Source organism: Melozone crissalis, unplaced genomic scaffold (assembly GCF_028551555.1).
Source record: "Melozone crissalis strain CALT ecotype California unplaced genomic scaffold, PUWL_Pcris_2 ptg000027l_1, whole genome shotgun sequence".
NCBI lineage: Eukaryota > Metazoa > Chordata > Aves > Passeriformes > Passerellidae > Melozone > Melozone crissalis.
Genome location: NW_026535805.1, coordinates 8537905 through 8558901, shown reverse-complemented (window position 1 = coordinate 8558901; position 20997 = coordinate 8537905). Strand labels below are relative to the sequence as shown.

General features: G+C 40.2%; 1 protein-coding gene across 2 annotated transcripts in view; it reads right to left on the bottom strand.

The window, feature by feature from the left end:
• PPM1B (protein phosphatase, Mg2+/Mn2+ dependent 1B) overlaps nucleotides 1-20997 on the bottom strand; it is a 61374-nt gene that overhangs the window by 24697 nt on the left and 15680 nt on the right. For both annotated transcript variants that reach the window (XM_054279776.1, XM_054279775.1), the window contains exon 2: nucleotides 11676-11820. The gene's annotated coding sequence lies outside the window, so the exon portion shown is untranslated. The remainder of the gene's footprint in view (nucleotides 1-11675; nucleotides 11821-20997) is intronic.

The following is a 20997-nucleotide window of genomic DNA, read 5'->3' as shown; positions in this document are numbered from 1 at the left end:
TCAAAGATAAGTCCCTCCAGGAGCCATTTCTGTTTAATGGACTTACCACATGACTCACAGAATGATAACAGCCAATTGTGAGATGCTCCACCCAGGGGGAAGGAGCTAAGAATCCCCACCTGGATATAACCTAGGGTTTGGGACAGAGCAGTCAGTCTTTCCACTGGAATCCCAGAAGAACAGGTATCTTTTCCACTGGAGCTTCAGAGGAAGACTACACCCTTTCTACAGGATAACTGCTCCAACAGAACCACATTTGCCACTCTAGGAGGACTGCAGCCACCAATCCAACCGGACTGCTACCAACACCCTGACCAACAGGGCATCAGGGTGTATGCTGACTCAGTGTTTTTTTCTTTTGTACTATTGTGTGTATTTTGGTTTTCTTTTCCCTTTTCCTAATAAATTGTATTTGACTTGGAGTCTCTCACTGGTTTTGCTTTCAAACCAGAACATCCAGGTACTGGATTATACCTTATGTGGTTACATCACAACACTGGTCCAGCCTACCAGGATCCATCTACTGCTAAGGCCTGCCCTTGGGCTAACCAACCACTCACTCCTACCACGTATTTTAAGCACGTACACCCTTCCACTGTACTTTCACTATTTCCACTGTACTTAACTAAGACTTCACTGTACTTCCTCTTAGTCAAACCATCTCAACATTTCTTGAGGGAGTTAAGGCATTAAGCAGACCCAAACATCTTTGTGGAGAAAGATTTAGTCTCAAGATAAAACACAGTCAGCAGAACAGATGAAGCACCCACCTGCAAACCAGTAATTCAGTCACGGCTTTGATTAGCATAAACTCAAAAATTCAGAACCCTTCAGTCTTGAGATTTATTTTCCAAAGATCTCATTTTTCTATGAAATTTAATTGAATAACAGATTAGTTTGAGAAAACATTAATTTCCTTGTGGTGAAAATATTTATCCCACGTAAAATTATTAGTTGAAACTTTCAAAATCAGGAAGACCATGTCTGTTGCAATTCCCAAAATTTTCTTGAAAATGGAGAAAGCTTTAGTTCTTGCCCATGCTTCACAGACCATTCTTTAAAATACCATATATTACTCAGACCAAACCCTAGAATTCTCTTCTCCTTGTAGTCTTTCCAACCATTTTTTTCCAACCAAAAGGTTGGAAAAAAAAGAAAGCAATAATAATCAATTTTTTAAAAAAATCTACTGCCTGGCAGGACCAATAATCACCGAGGCTCAAAGGCTTTTAGAATGCCTTTGCAGAGGAAAAATTACTTTATAGGAAGAAAATACTGGCCTTTGCCCCTCTCTGGCAAAGAAGTTGTTGAATCTGAGCAATACACTACCAAAGCAGAGACTCCAACTATCTCTCCAGTGCATATTGTTCATCTCTAGTCTTAGATCAATAGTGGAGTCACTTCCAAGAGAGTTCAGGGCAACAAGTCTCCAACAAAAGCTGACATTCCAGAGCAAAAATCCAACCCAAGGCTTACTTCTCTGAAGTTCCAACCTGTATTTTTCTCTAATGTCTTCTACCAGAGTGAAATCTTACTTGAGGTCCTTATCTCATATACAGGCAACAATTCAGACTCAGGAAACCAAAAACATCTATCCTTTTGAGGTATAGAGGAATGAAGGCAAAAGTCATGTCCTCTGACATGTAAGAAAAATTCATGATCAATATCCTTTCTGCCCCAGCTACACAGCGAAGACGCTTCGGTATCAGATCAGCCATATAGGAAAGCGCCTTAAATTTAGCTGTGCACAAGCTTGCGTTTGCATTTAAAAGACAAACAACCCCAACTGCAGATTTTCTCCAAAGATCTGCTTAAAAATAGTTCTTGCTAAGGTATAGATATTCATTATTTTGTACTATATCATAAAGGGGAAATAGGCAGCTACTTTAAGTGAAAAGCATGCTCCTCTCAATTTAGATTTATACTTAGCAGGCAGAAATATTTGTTTAATGACTGTCATAAAGGCCAGAGCTGTCCTGACTTGAGCTGGGATAGAGTTAATTGTCTTCCTAGTAGCTGGCTCATAGTTGTGGTTTGGATCTAGTATGAGAGTAACGTTGATAACTCACTGAGGCTTTTAGCTGTTGCTAAGTACTGTTAGCTATACTAAGTCAAGGATCTGACAGCTCTCATACTCTGCCAGGAGGTGGGAGGGGCACAAGAAGTTGTGAGGGACACAGCCAGGACAGCTGGCCCAAACTAGCCAAAGGGATATTCCATACTATATGACATCATGCTTAATATATAAACTGGCAGAAAAGCTGGCCAGGGCTACCACTTGGGAACTGGCTGGGCATTGGTCAGCAAATGATAAGCAACTGCATTGTGCCTCATTTCTTTTTAATTCTTTCATTATTATGACTTTCTTCCTTTTCTGTCCCTTTAAATTGTCTTTATCAGAACCCATAAGTTTTGTCACTTTTATTCTTCTGATTCTCTCCTCCATCTGACTGGGTCAGGGTAGTGGAGTGAGCAGCTGTGTGGCACACAGTTGCTGGATGGGGTTAAACCATGACAGATATTTCTGGTGCCCAACACAGGGCACGACAGGTTGAGATAATGACAAATCTGACTAGAACGTATCAGCAGAAATTTCTTATAAGTACTCATTATATTAATCACTGTCACAGTGGCAATGTATTTGTTTCCCAAGTTGGTGTGGTGTCTCTGTTTGTAATGTTGAATTATACAATACTTTATTTGTATATATTGCCCCATGTTTGTCACCCATGGGAACAGGGCTAAGGTTTGTTGCACTCTGTAACACGGTCTCATAATATGACAGAATTGCCGCTCATGAAACTGATCTGGTATTTGTACTCAGCACTGCCCACATCTCCATACTTTGGGAGCCATCTATAGGAAACTACTAATAATTACAACTTTTACCTCTTCCCAGAGACCCAATGCATGAGGGAGACTGATATCTACCTCCCTTAATCTTCCCTTTCTCCTCTAGGCCAATTAAAACAGCACTTGGGAATTTTTAATGTCTTTGGGATGTTCAAACCAGCATTCCGATTGCTGTGTCTTCTGAATGAGCTCAAGGTCTTGTTTTAGGATCAACAATTATTCCAGAATACCTTCCACAGGAATCTGCCCTGAGGCTGGATAGTGGTAAGTGCCAGGGTGTGGGGGATAGTATGGGCAAGTGCCTAGGACAGTGGTCACCTCCAGTGCTTTGGAACTTCAGCCCTGAACAAGTGCAAAATTTGGAAAGACTAGTTAAATATTGGGAGAAACTATGCTGCCACCTTGGAAATTCCAGAGATGCAAAACCCACAGCAACACGCTGCAGCCTGGCCCAGGCCTACTGAGCCATGCTCAGGACTGTACAGTACCCCTGAGGGAAAAAAAGGCCTCTGGATGTGATGAGAAAATGATGGGCACAGGGCTACTCCAAACCCAGAGACAGGCACTGTGGCTGAACCAAAGCACCAACCCGTGCCTGTATCAGCCCCTGCTATACATAAGGAGAGAGATATGCAAAGGGAAGCTCATTTAGTGAGGGATGAAGCAGCAGGGCTATAATGAGAAGAGGTGGGGAAAGAGGCAGAACAAATAAAAGATATAGTTAATCATCTGATCCCTATCCTTGAGTGAGCTGTGACATCTGCAAAAAGATTCCAGTCATCATCCAGGCAAGCGCATCACCTGGTTGCTCCAATGCTGGAATAACAGGCCCAGTAACCTGGAACTAGAGGACAGAGAAGCCAAACAGCTGGCATCCCATTCTATAGAGGTGGGCATCAACCAATGAACTGGAAAAGGGGCACAAGTCCTCAGCCTCTGGAAGTGACTCCAGGTATGAAGGAAAGGTATTCCTTCAAGGAACATGTTATGCCACCCAGGCAAGTTGACTGTCATGGACAGAGGCATCCAGTATCTGAGGCAATTAGCCACACTGGAGGAGATTTATGGTGATGTGGATTTATGATGATGTGGATGATAACAACAAGCAGTTATCCAAAGACCCAGATGAAGACAAGCGTACACGACCCATGTGGTGGAATGGGATGCACCACTGTCATACACCAACTCATTAGAAGTATGACCTGGAAAGATTGAGAGGGACAAATGGTGGACAAATTGGCCAACTCCCATAATACAAACAAAATGCCTCTTCCTCACTACAGCCTGTATCCTGGCTGTGGATAAGGAAGGCTTATGCATCCTATTCCCCACCTGTATGGACTAGCATCCCAGCTCTTAGAAGTAAGCATAAACAACACAGGCCACCCTGTGTGACCACAGAGAGGACATGAGGAAGTGGGATGGAAAAATCTACCTTGACCCTAGAGGCATGAGTGGGGAAATAGCAAGGAAAATCACAAGAGAGGGTTATTGCGGGACATTGCTGCTCCTGCCTCTAGTGGGCAGCTCCCCAGACAGAATAGAGGGGCTACTCTTATTGCTGATCTTCAAGGGACTCTGATTCACATTTACAAGAAGTGAATAAATAGTGAACACACAGAATCACACCAAACACTAGGTTGGAAGAGACCTTTAAGATAATCGAGTCTACCCCAGCCCCTAACACCGAGTGCCACATCCAGTCTTATTTTAAACACATCCTGGGATGGTGACTCCACCACCTTCCCAGGCAGACCATTCCAGTACTTAATCACCCTTTCTGTAAAAATCTTTTTCCTAATATCCAATCTATATTTCCTTTGGTGCAGCTTAAAGCTGTGTCCTTTCATTCTGAGTTGCTGCCTGGTGAAAGAGACCAATGCCCACCTGACTACAACCTCCCTTCAAGAAGTTGTAGAGAGTGATAAGGTCACCTCTGAGTCTCCTTTTCTCCAGGCTAAACAACCCAAGCTCCCACAGTTGTTCCTCACAGGGTTTGTGCTCCAAGCCCCTCACCAGCCTTGTTGCCCTCCTCTGGACATGCTCAAGCGTCTCACACTCCTTCCCAAACTGAGGGGCCCAGAACTGAATACTACAGCCAGGACTGGAGGGGCCTGCCTCCAGCCAGGTGGAGGAAACAAACAGCTGGCTTTAGTGGACTGTGTGGATTGGATGACCCTGCACAGCAGAGCCACAGGAGTCAAAGGCTCCAGCAAACACTGCTGCACAGGGGCAGGCACCATCTCTGTTTCTGGAGTGGCAGGGCAATCCCAACAGCTAACTCTGTTGGAGGTGAAAGTGAGCCTGACAGGGAATGAGTGGCAAAAGCACTCCATTGTGACTGGCACTGAAACTCTAGAGCATCCTTTGCTTAGACTGTCTCACAAGGGTGTGCTGCCAAGGACTCAAAAGGTACTGCTGGGCTTTTGCTATAGCTGTCTTGGAGACAGTAGAAATGAAACAGCTATCTACCTCACCCCATCTCCTGGAAGACACTTCTGGTGTGGTCAAAGAACAACAGCTGCCATCACAACGGTGCACTGGCCATGGAATGACACCAACCAAGACACCCTGACACCATCCATAAGTTGATTTGCCATATGGAGAGCCAAGGAGTGATCAGCAGGAATCACTCACCCTCTAACAGTCCCATATGGCCAGTGCAGACTAACAGTACACTGTCATGGCCTGGCCAAAGCCATGCCACCTCTGAGTCCAGCAGTGCCAGATCTGCTGGAACTTCAATACAAACTGGAGTCAGAGGCAGTCAAGCAGTATGCCACAATTGATACTGCTAGTGCAGTTTTCTCAAGCCACTGGCAATAGAGTGCAGGTCCATCCAGCACACCTGGAATTCCAGGGGTGGAAACACAGACCTACTATTAGCCATGGACTGATATTAACAGTACTGAAACAAAGCAAAGCTCTTAGTACATTGATGGCAATATTGTGTGAGGCAATACAATAACAGAAGTTGCTGAGAGAGGCAAAAGTAGTTCAAATCCTTCTGTAAACTGGTTTTGCCATAGAATTAAAAAGGTAAAGAACCTGAACAGGAGACGCAGCAATCATCCACAGGATTGCATTTGCTCAAGGAACTGGGTGCACTTGGTGGGTAACACAGAGGGATGGGGAAGTCTTATGGGTACCTCCAGGGCATTTGATTCTGGGTGAGAACAGCGAATGATCTGAACTGTACTATGTTGTCTGCTATAAAACACTGTAGGTCATCACTTCCAACTGCTGTTGGATGCCATATCAAGGGTATTGTAATAGCATTACCCAGCCTAATGAAGAATGGAATTTTGATGATAGAACCAGACATGCATAGCAGTGATGGAACTAGCGCTGGCTTCAGCATAAAACAATCCAACACTCCACACATTCTCTCCTGCCCTGAAAGACTACTACAACAGACAAAGCCAAAAGTCATGGACTAAAACTCAACAAACATTCTGAAGGGATGGCCCACACAGTATGGGAATGGTATCTCTGGGTACATATCAAAATACAGGAAAGGTGATAGTGATTACTTGGGTGTATTGGAAGGCGTGGGACCTGATAGCATGCAAATGGATACAGCCCTGCTTTCAGGTGGGATAGAGTTAATTAATTGTCTTCCTCACAGCTGGTTGGTGTAGAGTTGTGGTTTGGATACAGTATGAGAATAAAGTTGATAGCAACAACTAAAAATATCAGTGTGCTATGTAGTGTTTATATCAGTCAAGGACTTTCTTGCTTCTCATATCCTGCCAAAGGAGAAGGCCAGAGTGGCACAAGTAGCTGGGAGGAGACGCAGCCATGACAGCTGGCCCAAAGTGGCCAGAGACACTCCAAAATCTATGACCTTGTGCCCAATGTATAAACTGGGTACAAAGCTGGCCAGGGGCTACTGCTCACATTGGTTGGCAAATGATAAGCAGTTGCATTGTGAATCACTTGTTTTGCATATTTTAATTCTTTTTCTTCCTTCCCTGACCCATTAAGAAGCCTGTGTCTCAACCCATGAATTTTCTGGTTTTTATGATTCTCTTTCCCATCCCACTGGGGAGGGAGGAAGTGGAGTGAACAAGCAGCTGTGCAGTGCTTAGTTGCTGGCTAGGGTTAAACCATGACAGCAACCAACACATAATTAGATTACAAAGGTCTAAAAGCCATAATCAAAGTTTTTGTAGATACTATAAAATAATTTTCCCATCGCATGTCAGTTTCATAAAAAACATCAGAACTAAACTAATACCACCTTGATGGCTAACAGTCCCAAAGGCAATACTGTATCTTTTCATAATATGAGAATGGTCCAACATAAATCTTTTGGGCTTAGGTTATAAAAGTGTACTGTAAAATGTCTCTTCCTCAGAAGGATTCACTCAACAGGCTAGTCATTTCTAATAAGTCAGTGCTGTGGAAAAGAAACAGTGCCAGAGTTTCCTGTTACAAAGCACATGTGCTCCACTATAAAAAAAGAATGACATTTCAAAAGAAAAAATGCTGCACTAGATATTAAAGATGTAAATGACAAATAAATAATCAAAGTATCCACGACAAACAATTTCAAAATTTATAGAAAGTGCAGGAAATAACTTCTCTGGTTTAAGTTAAAAAAAATAAAATCAAAGTTTAGTCCTGGTAGAACGCTCCTCTGTATCCACCCTGCAGTCTCTCTCTAGTGTGTTATGTGCACATATAGACTTTACACAGTACATCTGTCCACACACACTGCAGATAGTTTTAATTTTTGATCCCAGAAAACTTGGTCTTGCTTCTAACTTATTGACCTTAAAAATACTTGCACTACATGAATTTGTATTAGGCCAATAGTTATTGGAGATCGGCTGTAACAGCTACTCTAACTATGTAGCCACAAATACTGCCAAACAAATTACTGCAACCTAAGTATAAGATCTGATTATTTTATTTTCATTTAAAAATGAACTACACAGAAGAAGAGTTATTACCATTCCTGGGTTTTATTTGGAGGATTTGGGTTTGGTTTTAGGTAATCTGTGGCCATGGGTGTTGGCTTTAGGAAGGATGTCAGCTGACCAGAGATACTGACAGAAAGAAAATAACTATCAACATAAAATGCCAATACTGAGCTTCCTACCAAAAACTTTTCCTGCCAGGGTGTCGAGAAAGAAGCCAAAGAGACTTCTAAACCAGGAATTGAAAAACATTTTGCAAGCCATCCCTACTACCAGGTAGCATACATGCCTAGGAGCTACAACTGTAATTTTTAAATTAGATTCAGCACAACATTGTTACAGCAGTTGGGGAAAAGAACAAATAACAAAGATAAACAAAATACCACGTTCCCCCACCACACTACTTTTAAACCAGCAAGTTACAAAGGAGATGAAGATTTCAGAATGAACTTCAGCTATTTCAAATTGGTCTGGAGGCACAAAACAATCACAGGCATAATTTAATGCTCTACATTTACACCTATTTTCAATGTCAGTAGCAGTACCTGAAAACATGAACGCTTCTGCTCTGCCTCAGCTACTCATCACTACTACATTGTGCCAGCAGTTTCTTTTCTTTCAGAACTGCTGGCTGAGGTGTTTTTGCCCTTACTCTTTGAACTGTTTCACTGAAGAAGTGCAAAGTTAGCTTTAGTATTTTGAAACTTTGCGACTCTGACTGCAGTGGGTTTGGAAGCCAGCAGCTTAGACAGCAGATCCAAGGGGGCTGTAACCTTCAACAGAAAAGACAAAGAAATGGAAAGGAGCACCAGGAGCTAGGTTAAGGGCTATAACCTTTCTAGCTATGTTACCACAAGAAAAACATGCTTGTGGTCCTTTCAGAGATTAGTTTTATAGTCTGCTTTTTTGCACTTGACTAAAATATGGATGATGCTACTTAACTACAGATTTTTCAGCTCAGCTGATGTGGCAACCATCTGTCTCCTATGGGCATGCTGCATACTTTATACTGAGGCTTCTTATTTTCCTGGAATGCAGCTCAACAGCCAAAAGTTAGAGATCATACCTCAGATATTCAAGATGAACTTCACAGAAATCTTGAAAGTGGACTATTCATCTAGCTTTCTAATTACTGCACTTAGTACAAGACCATCAGTGCCCAGGTTGCTGTATTTTTTAGTCACAGACCCTTTATATTGCAGCTTCCTTTTTATTCAAGTTGCAGAAATCAACTTCACACAGTTCTGTGGCCAAATGAAAACTTTAAAAAACATGAAGTGCTTTTCTTAGCTACACAGAATTCCATGTGTGCCAGTACGACTTCTGATTATCAGCAGCCCTTAGCTCAGGTTAGCACTAATGCTGGGCACTTAACTGAAGAAGTATGCAGGGTCATTCTCTTGTCAATGTCCTCATGTCACTTATCTTAGGTTTTCATGTTACACATTCAGCTTTTCTTTACCTCCAAGGCTTCCTCCAAACACTATGGAGACTGGGAAATTAATCCCGTTTGTTACCTGCAAATGGTTTATCTGAGGTACAGAGTAGCTACACAGAAAGTAACACACAACAATAGGCAAATATCCAGGCTGGTTCAGCAAACACAAGGCTGGGCCCAGACAGGGCAAAGCAGACTCCTGCTGCCAGCACCTGCCCAGGAACAGGATGGAAGCTAAAGTCTTTAGAAGTAAAGACAGCTCAGCCTAAGTCAGCATTCATGCTCTTGTACCATTTTCTTGGAACAGAAATTTGGTGCACTGGCACTGCAGTGAAATAGGCCTACCTGGTTAACTCAGATATTGCCTGCGCAAGCTTATCATCCTTGAAATCACATTTTGTCCTTAACTCAAACTCTGCAACTCTCTGTGCCTTTAATATACCACGTGGAAGTCTGCACTGTACTGCTGCCTATCCCTACTGACCACACCATGACAAGACTCATTTCCTATGATAATTGGTGAAAATTCCTTGTCCATACCTGCTCATATTTCCTGCAGCCAATAAGCAGGTTCTCACTTCTTTATGGGCTGTTCAAAACAGATGCACAGGTGGCCCTTGGAAACTACAAAGACTTAGCCTAGCAAAAAAGTGATACTTCACAAATAAAGTTTTTAATTATTTCTATGCAGAATTGCTGTTTTAGTTCTCTAAATTCAATAAAGGACCAAGTACTTTGAGTTAAATTTAGTTTGCTCCTTTTCAATCATCAATCTAACAAACAACAGCCAGCTTTTACTACAGAAACAGCACCTCACATTTTCAAGAAAAATGTATCCACTACACTAATGGTATTAAAACTGAACAATTTTACATGTATAAATCTGCCATTAGCATGACACTATGTCACTGGGAGTGAGTTCTCCCCTGCTCTAAATTTAGGCATTTAAGACAAATTTTCTCATCTTTTTCAAAGTCTGTTTACAAAAAATTTCAGACACACTTTTGTGAGAATAGGGCAGCACAGAATCACTTCTTCATATCACCTGTGAATTATTCCTAAACAGGTCTGAAACACCAGAATAAGTGTTCTGCAGCAGGTCTGCAAAACCACAGTAAAACAATACACCTTTATTTAGAGAATTGAGGGCTGGTTTCTTGATTCACACAAAAATCTGAGGAAGCCAGACACAAGGGTTGGGCTGGATGAGTGCTAAAGGTCCATTCAAATATAGTCAGTATAAAAGGTTGTGCCTTTTTTCAACATGTTGCATCACTGCAAAATAAGTACAAGCATTCAATCAACACAACACTAACAAAAACCCTCAAAACAAACTACATTGGAACCTCCCTTTCATTTTAGCAGCAGAAAAACCAACACCACTTCCTTGGCACAAACCTGTCACTGATTTACAACCGATCCATTATTGAACTTCAGAGTAAGACAGACAGGACTGCTTCAGACCAACAGTCCAGACTCCTGCCTGCCATTACTGAAAAGAGACAACTCTTCCTGTCAAAGATACTGAAATGTGTAATCAAGACTCAAAAACCTTCATTTGATCATAATCCTGAAGACAGACTCATGTAATAAATCCATTTCAAGGAGAGTCTTCAAAACAAATGGTCCCAGTTTAAAAACAGATCTAAACCTTTCAGAAACATACAACCCAAAATATGCAATCTCTATCACAGGTATTTGTGGTGATATGGGATTTTTTCCCATTACTATGGTCTTACAGCATCGTATTTATCCTTTTGTTCAAAAGGATTCAAAGAACATTGACTCTTAGTTCCCTCTACATGAGTTCAGAAGAAGGTGACAGAGTGTGACAAGAGTTCTCAGTCATCGTCAGATAAAGTTAATGACAGAAAACCAGCAGCCAAAACATTTTCATTGACCTGGAAAAAGCCATCAACCTTTACCCTTGAAAAGGTGGTTCAAAAGCTGAAGCTCAGGAACGTTGTAAGGGAAATTTAGAGATCTTCTGTAACTGATTAAAACAGGTAATTTAAGTAGCACTGCTGCTGTTAGTGCATTTAAGGAAATACAGACCTTGTAGGGAAAAAAGCCACATGCAGACAGTAAACTGATCTCAACACATAGTGGACAAAACACTTCATGACTTTTACTGACACGATACAGTCATCAGTGTGAGAACATCATTTCTCCAAAATCTGGTCAATAGACATTTTAGGTGGTGAAAAATTACAATTCCCTGTCCCCCATTTATTAACACTGCTTTGTATTGTAACAGAAAGAAGCTGTACTTGAAATTGTATTTCCTCCCTATTAAAAAATAACAGTAAGCAAAATTCAAATACATTTAAAGTAGAAAAAAACATCATTTTACCCAATCTCAAATTAAATCCGTAGTCAATTACAAACGGCAAATTAAAAACACAGTCAAAGGAATAATATATTCCCATAAATTTCCAAGTGGCAGAATTCCTTCTTACCTGTAATTTTAACCTTGTCAAGGTTCTAGTTCAGTGCTGAAAGAATTAGTTTACATTCCTGCTGCCAAGAAGCACGTAACAGAATGACTTGCAAAACCTTGAGATAACAGTACAGGACACAACATCTGCTTTATTTTGGTATTTCCTAGAAAGAAACAAAGGAAGTAGTTAGCTACTCCAGATGGCATACACCAGATTTGTACATTAATTTTTTCATGAATACAACTTTTTCCTAAATAGAAGTGTTTGAACTAAAGCCATGCCTGGATGTGCAAAGACCTTTCAGCAAACTCTCTAAACACCATATTCAAGATTTATGCTAACAAAGAATCAGATTAATATTTTTCTCTATTTCCCTCACCAACGCTGACAAGCACTTAGAAAGTCATCAGCCTATTACCTGCCATTCAAGTCCCTAAATTCAGTAACACAAGGAATAGCTTTTGCATGCCTGCTAGCATCACTGTACTGTCTTAATTTTATTCACCTACTCAGATGACAGAGTACACTCCTTGAGTGTTTGACATGACTTAAACCCACCATGTGCAGCATGTGTAATTTGTGAGCTCTTTATTCTGCGTCCTTAGATGTAAAAATGCACAAGAGTTTAAAACAAAAGCAATAAGCTTCAACTGCAAAAGTATTTCAGATCCTCTGTAATACAAACCATTACATTTCTTTAAAAAGTTTCTATAAAATTAACTAGAAATTCACCTTAAAATGTAAAAGTAGTGAATAACCAACAATTCAGATATGTGGATCAACAACAGCATTGTTTTGAACAGGATGCAAACACCCAAAATCCTCCATGGATCAGGGACTACATATTTAAGCTTATAAACCGTTGCATCTTACAGAATTGGCTTAAGAATACACTGGCAGAAGGAACTATCGTAGGAAAAATTCTGGATAACAGCCAGCTTTCTCTGGGACAGGAGGGAAATAGAAGTTTTATAGTGACAGTGAAGATTTTAAACTGATAACAGCACTCTGGATGAGCTGAGTGATAAAGGAGACTTACTGCTGACCTTGACTTTAAGCCCACTGATGGAGGAATGGAGCTATGACAACATTTCATTATGGCTCACCTCCTCCAAACACTCAGCAGTGCTTTTCAACTACTAACAAGTGTCATAGGCACAAAATCGCTCAAAAGGACTACTTTACCCCTTCTGAAGAATTGCAGGAGTTCACTAAGTTCCATGCCTGTAGCTCTACACTACTGCAAGCCCCGAGTTCTCCCCAGAATTCTCTCCTCTTACGCACCACAACAGGATGGAATATTCAAGGAACAAAACTAATCCAGAAAAAGTCAATTATTTTCTGTCACTTGAGGTCTCCAAACCAGCTTAGGAAATGCCAGATCAGACAAGTACCAGCAACAGAAATGCTGAACTGGGAGCTGCTGCCAATTCATATTTGTTTCAAGTATTGTGTAACTACACCTTAAGCAGCATCCACTTAATCATTAATGAGCTCTGAAAAAGTATCCTAAATCATTGTATTGAACCACAAGGCAAAAGTCCTCCCCAGAAGGTAAAAAAAGCTTCAGTAAAAAAGTTGGTTCTACCTCAAGGAACTTCAGGGAGTAAAACTAAACACACCTGGTGCAAATTCATAAAGTTGTTTACAACAGCTCTGCTTCAACACACAAGGTTTTAGGGCACAGACACAAAGCACGCGGCCAGGACACAGCTCCCTCCATGCACTGCCTCCCACCTTCAGCACATCCCCAAGCCAGGAGCACCACAAGGTGCTTGCACCCCGTGCTCAGCAGCCTCAGTGCTTCTGTGGCCAGTGGCCTTTAAAAGCAGCAAACTCACAAAAGCAGCCCTGGAAGATGAGCATTCTGCTTCTCAGAAACAAGAGCCTTGAGCCCTCCCAGATTCCACTGTACAGAGGACGTGAGAGCATTCCTTAGACCAGGATGACTATAAGCTGAAGGCTGCTTACAATACAGCAGATTCCAAAATAGATACTTCGGGCTGAGAGCATTTTAGCTCAGAGTATGATTGCATTTATACAAATTCTATGTACACTATCTCACTTCTCAGAAGTGAGGAATACAGTATTCAGTGTCCCAAAACACAAAAGCACCTTAAGATACAGCCTCCACCACTAAATATGGCACAACAAAGAAGGGACACTACTTCTACCTAATTTGCACAGTAGTGACTCTTACCTCTCCAAGTAAGCTGCATGGCTTGTTTGCTCTCAGTATGAAAAGACTTAGATTCATGATACAGCTTTGGGATAACAAACCATTACATCCAGCTCCAAACAATCTGAATGCCAAAAATGTTCACAATACACAAGTGTAAATGTCTTGTCCAGATTGCTCATTGTAAATTACATCACAAGAATAAAGCTGAAAGCTTCCTATTAAAGGCTTAACAAAGGTACTATGTAAATGTGTAATATTTCAGTAGGACTAAGTTAGTTCAGTAAACTTTTTTGCTACTAAGACACCTGCACCCTACAGCAGGATAGGTTTTATTTGAGAAAAACTTATATTCTTGGGTTAATAAAGCATTTAATTTGACCATGTTTACAGGATTTTCTTCAGAAGGTAAGACCAAATAGATAAAGCCATCATAAGCAATTCACTGCTAAAGAACTGAACTCACTACTCGAAAATAAGATCATTAAGAAATTATGCAGTCCAGAGAAAGTTGAAGAACCCTATCATGTTATTTTACAGAGTGTAGGCACCAAATGTTGGTTTTCCTGATGATTAAATACATACTTAATAATACTGGTCGCAAAGCACTAATGCTCCTCAAGCTGAATCCTAATGTTCGAAACAAACAAATCCACTACAACATCCAGTCCTTTGCAAGTTTCTAAACTCTGGCCAGACAAGTACCAGAAAAACACTGTGTTTATTCTGCCTCACAACCAGCTAGACCTGGACTCTGACCTTCCATTGATAATCAAATCACAGGTGCTTTAAAATAAGCAAACAAACAAATCAACTCATTGACTGAGCATCAAGAGAAAGAGCTATAATCTGGTGTGCCCTGATCCACCCTCTGACAGCACTGTCCCCTAGAACTGACACCACCACTGCCAGTACTGTCCCCCAGAACTGAAAGCTGGGTCCCACACGTAGGAAGATTTTGCAAAAGAGACAGAAGGACGGGGAAAGAAAAGAGCAGCAGTGTATCCACAGGTTAGCTAGTAAACTGCAACCTACCAAGGACATGCCTCCAACATACAGCAAACCTAAGGTAACATCCCTTTCTTCAAAGAGGCATTCACTGGGATACTTGACTTTTTAGGCAAAGTGAGAGCACAGGAGAATGTACTAGTGCTGCAGATTCATGCAGTAACTCTTCCTTATTGTACCTCTATGACAAAGCCAAAAGTAAACAAGGAGTTATTTCTGCTTCTTACATGATACAATGCACAATTTCCATCCTATAGAGAGAGTTCTTCATCCATTGTACAACTTCCATCCTACAGAGAGAGTTCTTCATCCATCTCTACATTTGCTAAGTGGTTCTTCATTCTATACAGAATCAAGACTGAACAAAGTCTTGATTTGTGGATTTGCAAGTGTGGGGGTTTTTGGTGAATTCTTTCCCCCCCCTTTTCAAACATGGAAGCTGCACTAAAACATTCATATTAATCAGTTAAAGTAAGGAGAACTAACTAAAGCTCAAAACTAAGAACTCTATGAAGCAATATAGCACCTTATCCTTTTTGAAGCACTTAATACAATATTATGGTTTTGAAAACTCTGCAAAAGTAGCCTTCCACTGTGTTTTAGAAGAAAAACCCAGAACTTCCTGAAAAGCTAAATGCCTTGAAATAAATTTGCTTGCGGTTCCAGTCAAAGTTGAGTTAAGCAAGTTGAAGTTTGCAGTTAAAAGTTCTATAGCCAATTAGTAATTTAAACTATTAAATGATGAATTTCCAACAGGAGTATGCTGTTGGACCATTATTTCCTACTCACCTAAAAGCTTGAAAACACCATGGGCTTAGCATTCTAATTAGGTCCATACTTTAAAACATCACCTCACAAATGACAGACATAAGTTACAGCATCAGATATATCTTACAAAAGATATCCTGAACCTTCCTCCTGCAGACCTGTCTTTAATACATATTTGCACTTTTGTAGTTCCTAAATTCTCTGTGACTCACCTTCAGGTAAGCTTTAGATCAGTAAATTCACATTAAGGCTGTGTGGGTATCTCGGCAGCAATGGTAGCTTAAGTGATATTTGCTCTCAGCAGCCCTTTCCTGTTCATACTCTGTGGCTCAGCAGACACACAGACAGCTACAATGGTACAAGTGAATGCCTGAAGCAGAGATTGCTCATCTGGCTGACGAGGAAATCAAACTTGGTTGAATTATACAAGCAGAAGATGAAGGAAGACCAAAAGCCAGCCTTACTGGAATTCAGAATGTGAGTATGCAATCTGCATTTGCCTACTGGGAGATGCCTGGCAAGCACTTACTTCTCTATTCTGTAACAGATCAGAGTTTTACTCAGCACAAGCAGAGCAATGTGGAATCATTTCTCCATCAGTTATGCTGGGCAGCTTTGCAAACAGCCAGCTTTAGGAAGAGAGGAGGCTGAAGAGCGCATCTATCCAGTATGCTTTAATAAAAACACCTAAGTACAAAACTCTTTCATTTTCAGTTATTTGATCTTTAGTTGAACTAAGGAGAAGGAAGTACCTTCAACAGTTAAAATATATTCCATGTATATGTTGGTTTTCTTCCAAAAAAACCCCTCAACTGAAGCAGCAGAGCATTGTAAACAGAGGACTAACTCTGAACAAACACGTTTATTGGGGCCACTAGGACTTTCTAGAGAAAAGCCTGCAAAAGTTTCTAACTAGCTTTTATCTTACCTTACAAAGTAGTTGTAGTGGAAGTCAAGTTCTAGATACATATTGAACCTTCCACAGCAATCCAGGAGTCACTAATTGAGAAAGATGTGTTTGTATTCTGTATGGGTTTGTGGTTTGCCTTGATGCAAAGGGCAGAGTCTACAGTCATTCATCTTCTTGATGGGAAGTCAAAATTCCAGCTCAGACACATTGAAGTGATATGCATGGGCAACCTAAGATCATATTTATTATTACTGCAGTGCCTATCATTTGAGCACGTTCTTACACTGCTTCTCTGTGAGGCAAATTTAATATCACATAACTAGCTAGTATACCTGGGTAGCAGTAACAAATGTGTCAGTTGAAAAATATCTGTCCTTTGCTGTCTTTGTTAGCATCCGGCCTTCAAACTGATGTTTGAATTACTTAATTTTTGAAATGTCCACAAAACCAGCCTGAGCACTGGTCAGATGTTATGAGAAAAACTCCACCACACCTGTCACCTAATAATATTATAATTAATAATAATTTTCTGAAGTCCTCTGGGAATGTCCCTAAACCACACCTCAGTCTCATCTATTCTATCTACTATAGCACTATTATTGAGCATCCAAAGTCTGTCACTCCTAAGCCTGAAAAAGTATTAGTAAACTATAATATTATTCAAGCTCAGAAGAAATCTTGAAAATAAAAACCCTCTGTTGATTATGCAATACAAAAAGCTTAGCCCTTTCTAGTTAAGCCATTCAAAGAAGGCATCTTAAGCATAAAACCATAAAAAACTCCTGCAGCAAAACTGTCAGCAAAATCAGAGAAAGCAACAAAGTTCAGATCAGTTAATTCGGTAGCAAGTACATGCTTTTGGATAATAAAGTCCATTGTTACAAATCTCATTGCACTGTAGGATACAGAGTTAAGAAAATTGACAGAATTGTATAATTTCATTACTAAGACAGCAAAGGTGACTGAGCTACAAAATTTTAAGGTGCTTTAGCTGTAGGTTACAGTCCAGGTCTGATAGCTTTCAAAAGATTAATATTCTTCTGAGTGCCTCATATGAAATGTTCAGAAGAACAGATTACAGATGGCTACCTTGACAAATTCATCTGTGACCAGTATTCAGTGATTTTTTAATCCAGAGTCCTCAAAAATTAATATTTATCTGAGTAGAGAACTTTACCCTAGCTCCTACTGGCTACCAATGCATTTAGAACAGGTCACATTTTGAATCAAGTCTTGTTACTATCAGTGAAGCCAATTAAGATTTTTTTTTATCCTCAATACCGTATCTTAAAATTCTGCTGCTTCTGACACTAAAAAAAAAAAAAAGCCCAAAAAACACCAAAAAACCCTTTTACCTGGTTTATGCATGTCTTCCTGCACAGATTCTGTATTTAGGACTAATATCCCACAAAAGATTCTCAAAGGCACAACAGCATCACATTTTCTATATTAGGGGAATAAAGCCATTACAATACACACATGCCAACTAATCACATTTTTCCCTGTCTTAGAAACATAACACAACCCTAAGTGTGACCACGAGTCTATCCAAACTTCAGAAGGAATTTAAACTCCATAAAGTGGGGTGAAAAACACCACGTATCAAAATAACAGTACCTCAGTTAGGACCAGGTACAAAAAATACAGCAAGAATTCACTAATGCCGGTATGTTTGACAATGACAGAAATCAAGATGTATCAAATTTAAAAGGGATAATAAGAATGGGGTTTTATTGCTTTATATATGATACCAGTGACCAGAGGAAGGACTTCCCCTCTTGAATAAGGCTCCTCTTCAACTTCTAATGCAAGCCTTCAGGTGTAAAGGCACTAAAACTGAGCCCTCACAGCAGATTTTAAAAAAAAGCCCAAGAACTTGGCCAGTACTGATGTGCAGACAGTTACAGAAGGCATAAATTCTCTGCCACACTACTTAGACACTTGGCTCTATTTGTAGCTTTTTTTAGCCATGTTATCACCTGCTAAATTTATATACATCAGGAGTTAAATGCAAAAAAGGTCATTCAACACCACAATAAAATCACCAGCAAGTTTAAATTGGTAGCATAAGAAAACCAGTAGCATGAGCTGCCAAATATTAAGAGTTACAATGCTATAGGCAGTTTAATGTTTACTGCAAAGCATGCAGCTTGGAAAGAGAGAATTCAGGCATCTGTTATGTCAACTCACAGCCTACACACACAGTCTTTCTAAAGAAGTAATTTAAGTAATACAGGAACTGAAGGCTCCAAAAAGGAATTGTTCAAACACATAGTTATTATTATATCTCAATTACAGTTTTAGAACATTCTTTCCCTTTGTCTCTTCCAGATTAAGATGCTTCTTCTAATTACTAGCAAAGTTACTGAAGTAACAACACTGTATTACTATTAATAGAATCAGTTCACAGAAATGTAAAGGCAATTAAAATTTTTGAGAGGGTCCATTTGTTTAGAAAGTAATTTCCTTATTGCTAACAGAGATTTATCACCTTCCTAAATCAGCCTGATTTGATTCATTTCAGATAAGGCATATCTCAAAGCATTTTTAAGGCAGTTACAACCAATGTGCAAGAGAAGCAGCTGATCCCACACAATATATAATTATGTACTCCCATACCGTAACAGAATCAATACACCTGTAGTCAAACAATATCCAATCCATAAAATGATAAAGAAAGTCATGTTTCAGAACACAGATGACTTGTCCAGACTATTTCAGAAAACACACCACTCTCCTTTTACAGGATGCTCAGCTTCTCCATCAGGCTAGAGAAACTTTTTAAGAAGAAGTCTAGTTAAAAGAATTACTATCTCTAGGAACTGCAGAGTGAAGCAAACTTCCATTGCCCTTTTTTTCCAGCAGCAGGCTCCAGTATTGTTGCCTAGACACATGGAATCATTTTCAGGTGTCTGCATTGAGGCTATCTCAACTGTTTCCCTTGTCATCTACACAAGAGTACTTGGCAAGAGGCAGCCACTTGGCAGCTTGTAAGCATAAAAACTCAAGGTTTTCATGTCCAATTCATTCTGTAACTTCAATTCCACAATAAGTCACTTAAACTATTGATTACAAGTGAGTCTAAGTTCTCAATTTGCAATATATATTTCAATGCTGAAGTTTCAGTTATCTCTATTGAGTAAAAACTGTTTTAATTTTGCCACTGTACCAGTATTACAATACATGTTGAACTATACCTGCAAAAATTCAAAGGGGAATTCTGTCAGTAAGAATGTTAAAACTAACACATAAGCAGATCATGTCAATTTTCAAGAAATCAATTATTACAGAAGGTGCTTAAGGGCATGACAGGCAGTCAGTGCCATAATGACAGACATGACAGCCAAAATGATTCCAGGAAAGTTAGCATGTTAATAATTCAACATTTACTCTATGCTACCCATCATTTCAGACATCAGCTGCAGGCAAATTTGGATAACACAGATTAAGACACCATCTCAGCTCCACCAAAGGTTACTACTGCTCCTATACTCTGCTGGCTGCAAGATAGGCCCTTGCTGGACTGAACAGTGATGGAAACATCTTAGCACAAAGACACTTAAAAAAACATACTGTAGCAAGGGGGAAAACACCACATTCTGGCATCCCATTTATAGGACAACTTGATGAGATATTTTCAAATTATTTCTATATTCTGAAGCTCACATATCAGCCTTACCACTTTACTACCATAAAGCTTAACCTGCATGTATTCTACACTAGTGTAACAAACTATGTGGATCAAACTAGGAATCCATAAAATAATCATGGCACACAAAGGAATACTCTTTAATATTCCGGCATTTGCAGAATGCCAACTGAAAGAATCAGATGAATTTAGCAGTTTAAAAGAAAAGCAGACAATTAGCTTGGGGATTACACAAATAATTCAGTAAAACCTACTACATAAAAAGCAGACCCCCAGCCACAAAAAAATCAGAAATAGGTATGTGAATAGAAGACTGCTGACCTGAGCTTTCAAAGAGATGCTGAATGCAGCACAACAAGTGCCAATTTCACTAGTTTTCCATGCCTCTGAAACTGAAGAGCTGGCATTAGGCAGCCGGCTGCCCATAGAAAGTGCTACTTACACATTAGTCCCCAAAACATCTCCCACTCCTTCTAAGTGCCTCCAACATCACTTCTGTGACTTGAGACCATGGCCTTGTCTTCTCTTTTCTATGCAAATACCTGTCCTGTAAAGGAATAGCTATGTGCTTCTCAGATCTTCAGAGTGGTTTGGGTTGGAAATGACATTAAAGACCACCGTGTTCCAACCCACCTGCCACAAGCAGGGACACCTCTTACTGCACCAGGTTGCTCAAAGCTCCATCCAGCCTGGTCTTGGACACTGCAAGGGACAGAACATGCACAATTTCTCTGGGCAACTGATTCCAGTGACTCACTACCCTCACAGTAAGAATTTCTTCCTAACATTCAATCTAAACCTACCCTCTTGCAGTTTAAAGCCATAA